The sequence below is a fragment of the Solanum pennellii genome, chromosome 1 (genome assembly GCF_001406875.1).
Source record: "Solanum pennellii chromosome 1, SPENNV200".
In the NCBI taxonomy this organism is placed as follows: Eukaryota; Viridiplantae; Streptophyta; class Magnoliopsida; order Solanales; family Solanaceae; genus Solanum; species Solanum pennellii.
The window spans coordinates 63510269-63516695 of record NC_028637.1 but is presented as its reverse complement, the minus strand read 5'-3'; the positions used below and the strand labels follow the sequence as shown (position 1 = coordinate 63516695).

Here is a 6427-nt window from a genome sequence, read left to right as displayed (position 1 = left end):
ACATGAATGTATGAATGGTTAAATTATGTGAAAGGACACACACACACACATGAATGTATGAATGGTTAAATTATGTGAAAGGACATTCTCAGATAATATAGGTTCTATGACGAAATTCCATTCTCATTTTTGAAACATTTAAGCTATATGATGTATGAGGGAGGAAGTCCGAATAGCCTACTTTATGATCTAATGATAAATAAAGGCTTTAAGGTATTAAAAAGGGAGTTTAAGCTTAGCAGCGAGTGGAGATGTACAATGAGGAAAAGACCCCTCCACTAATGCAATAGGTTGGGTCATCCAAGTGATACTCATGAGATGGAAGTCTCTCCGCTAATGCACTAGGTCGGGTTTCTAGAAGAAAGTTCACTATCCCTTAACTACGTTCCCTCGTAGGTCATAGCTAGTGGATTCACCTAGGTATCTATTATGTAGGTTCTACCTTGGCAAGTACAACACCTTCTTTCGATATGGGTTATATGACACCGGATTCCATGTAGTTCACATGGTCTATGTCGGTTATGGCTAAGCGTCCCAAAAGTTCAGAAATGAACTAAGATAAAATTATGAATACTTGTCATGATTTCTTAAAAGACTACTTAGTATAGGTAGGATTATGGAACCTACTATAACATTGCACAAGTGGACTCGAAGGGAAGTTATGATGAGGTTTCTTTATGAAATAAGGATCATGGTTTGTGTATGTAAATATCAATGTATGTCAAAGCTCACTTTATTTGTCTTAAGATATGAATTATGATTATGCATGTGAATTACACTTATGGCTTCTAAATGGGTTTTCTTGCTACATGTGGGGGTATGGGACTCCATCTGTTCATTACACAAGTAAGCTGGTGAAGGAGTTGTGTGGGTGGTTTACCGATGATATGAACTAAATGAGTTATGACTAAGATGTAATGAATGAAAGAGTTCTTATGTGACCATTAATGAGTATGTTGGTATTATGTCTAAGGTTAAATGCATGTGTGGTATGTTATGAAATATGATGTGCCTAAGTCTAGGGTGACTTTATATGATCACTTGGTGTAAGTAGTATTATGAGATGCTACTATTACATTGCATTAGTGAGATTTGGAGGTTGTCTTTTATGATGGTTCTTATGTGTAGATTGTGTTTTAATGAATGTGCCTTAAATATGATGAAATATCTTCAAGTATTGTTATGAGTGACATCCATGTCTATATGATGTATGTGAACTATATTGTACTATTTATATCAATGTTCGTGAAGTTTTACTAATGATGCATGATTTCTAACTAAATGTCCTCTTTAACTCATGTTTTTGTATAATTATCATACTTAGTGCATTCTTGTTCTAATAACATTTTTCTTCATCTATTTAGACAAAGTGTAGGTGGCGATGACTAGAGGGTCTTATTTATAAAGGAGGAGCTTGTGTTCATATCCTCAAGTTCAAATGGGTTCCTTAAAGATTCAAGGACCATATGTTATGTCATTTTCTTAAGTGCATGTAATAATTAGATTATTCTTTTACGTTGTTAAGAGTCGTGCCCCTATTCTATTCTATTGAGTTGTGTCTTAGGATGGCAAAAGAGACTTAGTGCTACAATTATGTACTTATGATTTTCTAAATGAAGTTATGTTTTAAAGTTTTATATGCTATGAAAAGTTTTGAATTGTACACTATTTTAATGATTATGCATTGAATGAATGCTAAGAGGCTTGTCCAACATTCATCTTAGTATTATAGAGGCTTCATAGACAGCTAGAGAGTTTAGTGCTTGGTATCTTCTTTGTATTGTAGATGTTTTGCTATGAGACCTAAGTGTAATTTTGGCCAAGTCATTTAATTCAAGTTAATGTATGAGAATCTTTTTTTATTGAGTTAACTCTTCCACTGAGTTAAATAAGTCAGGCCAAGGGTCCGCTCAAGGCCAACAATGGTCATTGAGTGGCAGTCACGTCTAGGGTTTAGGTTGAGGTGTGACAAATTAGGGATCAGAGCACAAAGTTCAAGATTCGTAGGGAGTCTACGAAATCGTGTATGTAGAATCCTTGTTATCAATCTGAAGCGCGCCACATATATAATTAGGAGGCTTCAACATTTAGGAATTTCTTACTTCTTTCATATTCCTTGTTGTGCGTTAGAGTTAATCTCTACAATTTTCTCTCTAATTTATGCTTGCGCATGTTTCAGATAACTATGCCTCTACAAAGAGCAGCAAGAGGTCGTCCAGCTAGGAGGAATGTAGAGGAACCAGAGTTACCCAATGCACCTGAAGTGAAACCTCAAGGGAAAGTTACCAATGCGGAGTTTAGTGAGGCTATCAGGATGTTAATCCAAGTGGTAAAAAATCAAGTTGGACAACAAAGGGTATCTATGCAATAAAAGACTGACACTTCGAATTCGTGAATTCTTGAGGATGAATCCTTCCAGTTTCACTGGTTCGAGCAATACTAAGGATCCGGAGGATTTTACTAAGGAGATAAAGAAGGTTTTTGATGTGATGCATGTAATTGAAGCTGAAAGAGTTGAGCTAACTTCATAGCGATTGAAAAACATGGCTAGGAAAAGTTCAATCAGTGGAAGGAGGGCAGAGATGCGGATACACCACATCCGAGTTTGGCTTGTTTTCAAAAAGCTTTCTTGGGGCATTTCATTCCCCCGAGAATTAAAAGAGTCTAAGGTATGAAGTTTCTTACACTGAAACAGGACACTTTAAGTGGTCATGAGTATGGGTTGAAGTTCCCCCAGTTGTCCCGTTATGCTCTTAAAATGGTTAAGGATATAAGGAGCAGAATGAGCTTATTTGTCGCTAGCTTGGGTCTTGCATCAAGCAAAGAGGGCAAGGATGTGATGCTAATAGGAGACATAGACATATCTTGGTTGATGGTTTATGTGCATCAGGTCGAAGAGGAGAAGCTGAGGGACATAGAAGAGTATAGGAGCAAGAAATCTAAGATTGGGATTGAGTCTAGGAAGCAGAAAAGTGGTATGAACCGGCAACAAACTCAGAAACAAAAGGGGCCAGCAGCATCATCTGCTAATTCTCCTTCACCTAGAAGGTGAGCATCATGTCCATAATTCGCATAATTTTAGAGCTAGACCAGCATAATCTCATTGAAGTGTGGTATAAGGAGGTAGTTGGGCTCCTACCTGTGCTAAGTGTGGTAGAACCCATCCAGGTAAATGTCGTAATGGCCAGAGAGATTGCTTTAAGTGTGGTCAATAGGGTCAATTCATGAGGGAGTTCCCTAACAACAGGCAAGGTAGTGGAAATCCAGGAAATAGAGCCCAATCTTTATCAGTTGCTCCACCGAATAGGGCTACACCTAGAGGAGCTACTTCTGGTACTGGCGGAGGAGAAAACCACCTCTATGCAATCACTAGCTTCCAAGAGCAAGAGAAATCTCCAAATGTTGTCACTGGTAGGATCAAAGTCTTTACCTTTGGTGTTTATTATTTGCTAGACCTAGTTTCTCTTTTGTAAATCCTTATGTTGATAATAAGTTTGATAATTTTCCTAAGACACTTTGTGAACCTTTCTGTGTTTTACACTTGTTAGAGTGTCTATTCTAGAGAAAGACTCTACCGTGATTGTCCTGGTTCCATTAATAAAAAGAACACCATGGATGACCTAGTAGAGTTAGACATGGTACAATATGATGTCATTCTAGGTATGGACTGTCTTCATGCTTGTTATGCATCAATAGATTGTATAACCCGAGTTGTCATATTCAGATTCCTAATGAGTGAGGTATAGAGTGGAGTAGTTGTTCAACAGTGCCTAAGGGTCATTTCATTTTGTACCTTAAGGAGAGAAAGTTAGTTTCAAAAGGGTGTATCTATCACTTAGTCCGAGTTAATGACTCATCTGCTGAGGTACCTTCCATTCAGTCAATTTCTATAGTATAGGAGTTTCCAAAAGTCCTTCCTGATGATATACCCGGAGTCCCTCCTAAGAGAGAAATAGACTTGGGCATAGACATCATTCCAGATACTTATCCTATTTTTGTTCCTCTATTGAATGGCACCATCAGAGTAAAAAAAGTAGAATGAACAGTTGAAAGATCTGTTAGATAAAGGTTTCATTCGACCAAGTGTCTCAACTGAATAAGGTTACCATCAAGAATAAGTATCCTCTTCCAAGGATAGATTTATCTTTTTTATCAACTTCAGGGTGCCACCTATTTTTTGAAAATAGACATCATATCTGGCATCTATGAGTTAAAAGTTAGGGAATGTGACATTCCAAAGACAACTTTTAGAACCAGATATGGGCATTATGAGTTTTTGGTCATATCATTTGGTTTAACTAATGTACCAACATCGTTCATGGACCTTATGAATACGGTCTTCAAACCTTATTTGGATATGTTTGTTATCGTCTTTATTGATGACATACTAATATATTCAAGGAATAAAGAAGATCATTCTAGTAACCTCAGAGTAGTCCTTCAAACTTTGAAAGATAAAGAATGAGATAACAAGTTCTCAAAGTGTGAGTTTTGGCTTAAGTATGTGGCATTCTTGGGATTAGATTTAATATTCAAAAGAAAGAAGCAATTGAGAGTTGGCCTAGACCCACATCTCCAACTGATATTAGGAGTTTCTTGGGTTTGGCTGGCTACTATAGAAGGTTTGTTGAGGGGTTTTCATCTATTCCATCTCCTTTGACCAAGTTGACTCAAAAGACAGTTAAATTTCAATAGTCTGAAGCTTGTGAGAAGAGCTTTCAAGAATTGAAAAGGAGGTTGACCCATTCTTGACCTTAACAGAAGATACTCAAGGTTTTTTGATGTACTATGATGCATCTAAAGTTGTATTGGTCTTGTGTTAATTCTAAACAATAAGGTTATAGCTTATGCCTCCAGACAGTTGAAGGTTCAATAGAAGAATTATCCAACCCAAGACTTAGAGTTGGTTGCGGTAGTTTTTGCCTTGAAAATATGACGTCACAACTTCTATGGCTTTCATCTTGATATATTCACTGGATCAGAAGAGCCTACAATCTGTGTCCACCCATAAAGATCTCAATCTAAGATAGAGGAGGTGGTTAGAATTACTCAAGGATTATGACATGAGTATTCTAAACCACCCAGGTAAGGCTAATTTGGTTGCTAATGCGTTAAGTAGGTTATCCATGGGGAGAACCGCCCATGTTGAGGAAGAAAAGAGGGAGTTAGACAAAGATGTGGAAACACTTGCACACTTGGGAGTCAGACTTATGGGTTCCATAGGAATGAAGGATAGGGGTGAAAATGGGGAAGAATCATCTCTAGTGTAGAGGTTAAAGAAAACAAGACCAAGACCTCATTTTACTTTATTTGAAGGAAATTGTTCATAAGCAAAAAGTATTAGCTTTTGAACAAGGGGGAGATGGTGTGTTGACTTATTAAGGTAGATTGTGTGTACCTAGGGTGAATGAAATCCAAGACAGAATAATGGAGGAAACTCGTAGCTCCAGATATTCCATTCATCCGGGTTCCACACAAAAATGTACGACGATTTGAGAGAGGTATATTGGTGGAAAGTTGTGAAGCAAGGCATTGTTGAGTTTGTTGTCAAGTGCCCGAATTGCCAACAAGGGAAAGTAGAACACTAAAGGCCTGGAGGGTTGTCTCAGAATATAGAACTTCCAGAATGGAAGTGGTAGATTATTAATATGGACTTTGTCACAGGCTTTCCAAGGTCTCGCAGGCAGCATGATTCAATTTGAGTGATTGTCGATAGAATGACAAGATCAGCCCACTTTTTGGTGGTAAAGACCACTCATTCGACAGGGGACTATGCAAAGTTATACATTTAGGAGGTGGTGAGTCTTCATGGAGTCCCGTTTTTTATCATTTCAGATAGAGGTGCACAACTTACTGCACAGTTTTGGAAGTCCTTTCAGAAAGGTTTAGGTTCAAAGGTGAACTTAAACACTGTTTTTCATCCTCATATGGATGGGCAAGCGAAGCATACTATATAGACCTTCAAAGATATGTTGAGGCTTGTGTGATTGATTTCAAGGGGTATTGGGATGATCTCCTACCTCTCCTTGAGATTGCTTACAACAACAGCTATCATTTGAGCATCCAAATGGTTCCATTCAAAGCTCTTTATGGGAGAAGATGCATATCTCCTATTGGGTGGTTCAAAGTTGGTGAAGTAAGGTTTATTAGGACTAGATCTAGTTCACCAAGTCATGGAGATATTCAAGGTTATTCAAGAGAGATTGGAAACAGCACAGAGTCATCAAAAATCTTATACAGATGTTAGAAGAAGGTCGTTAGAGTTTGAAGTGGATGATTGGGTATACTTGAAGTTTTAACCAATGAAGGATGTTATAAGGTTTGGTAATAAAGGGAAACTTATTCCCCGGTATATTGGACCTTATCGCATAGCCAAAAGGATTGGCAATGTAGCTTATGAGCTAGAGATACCACAAGAGTTAGCAGT

The 6427-nt window shown here is 37.8% G+C and overlaps 1 pseudogene; it reads left to right on the top strand.

The window, feature by feature from the left end:
• The first annotated feature begins 2185 nt into the window (after positions 1-2185).
• Positions 2186-3473, top strand: LOC107022005 (annotated as a pseudogene).
• The last annotated feature ends 2954 nt before the right edge of the window (positions 3474-6427 follow it).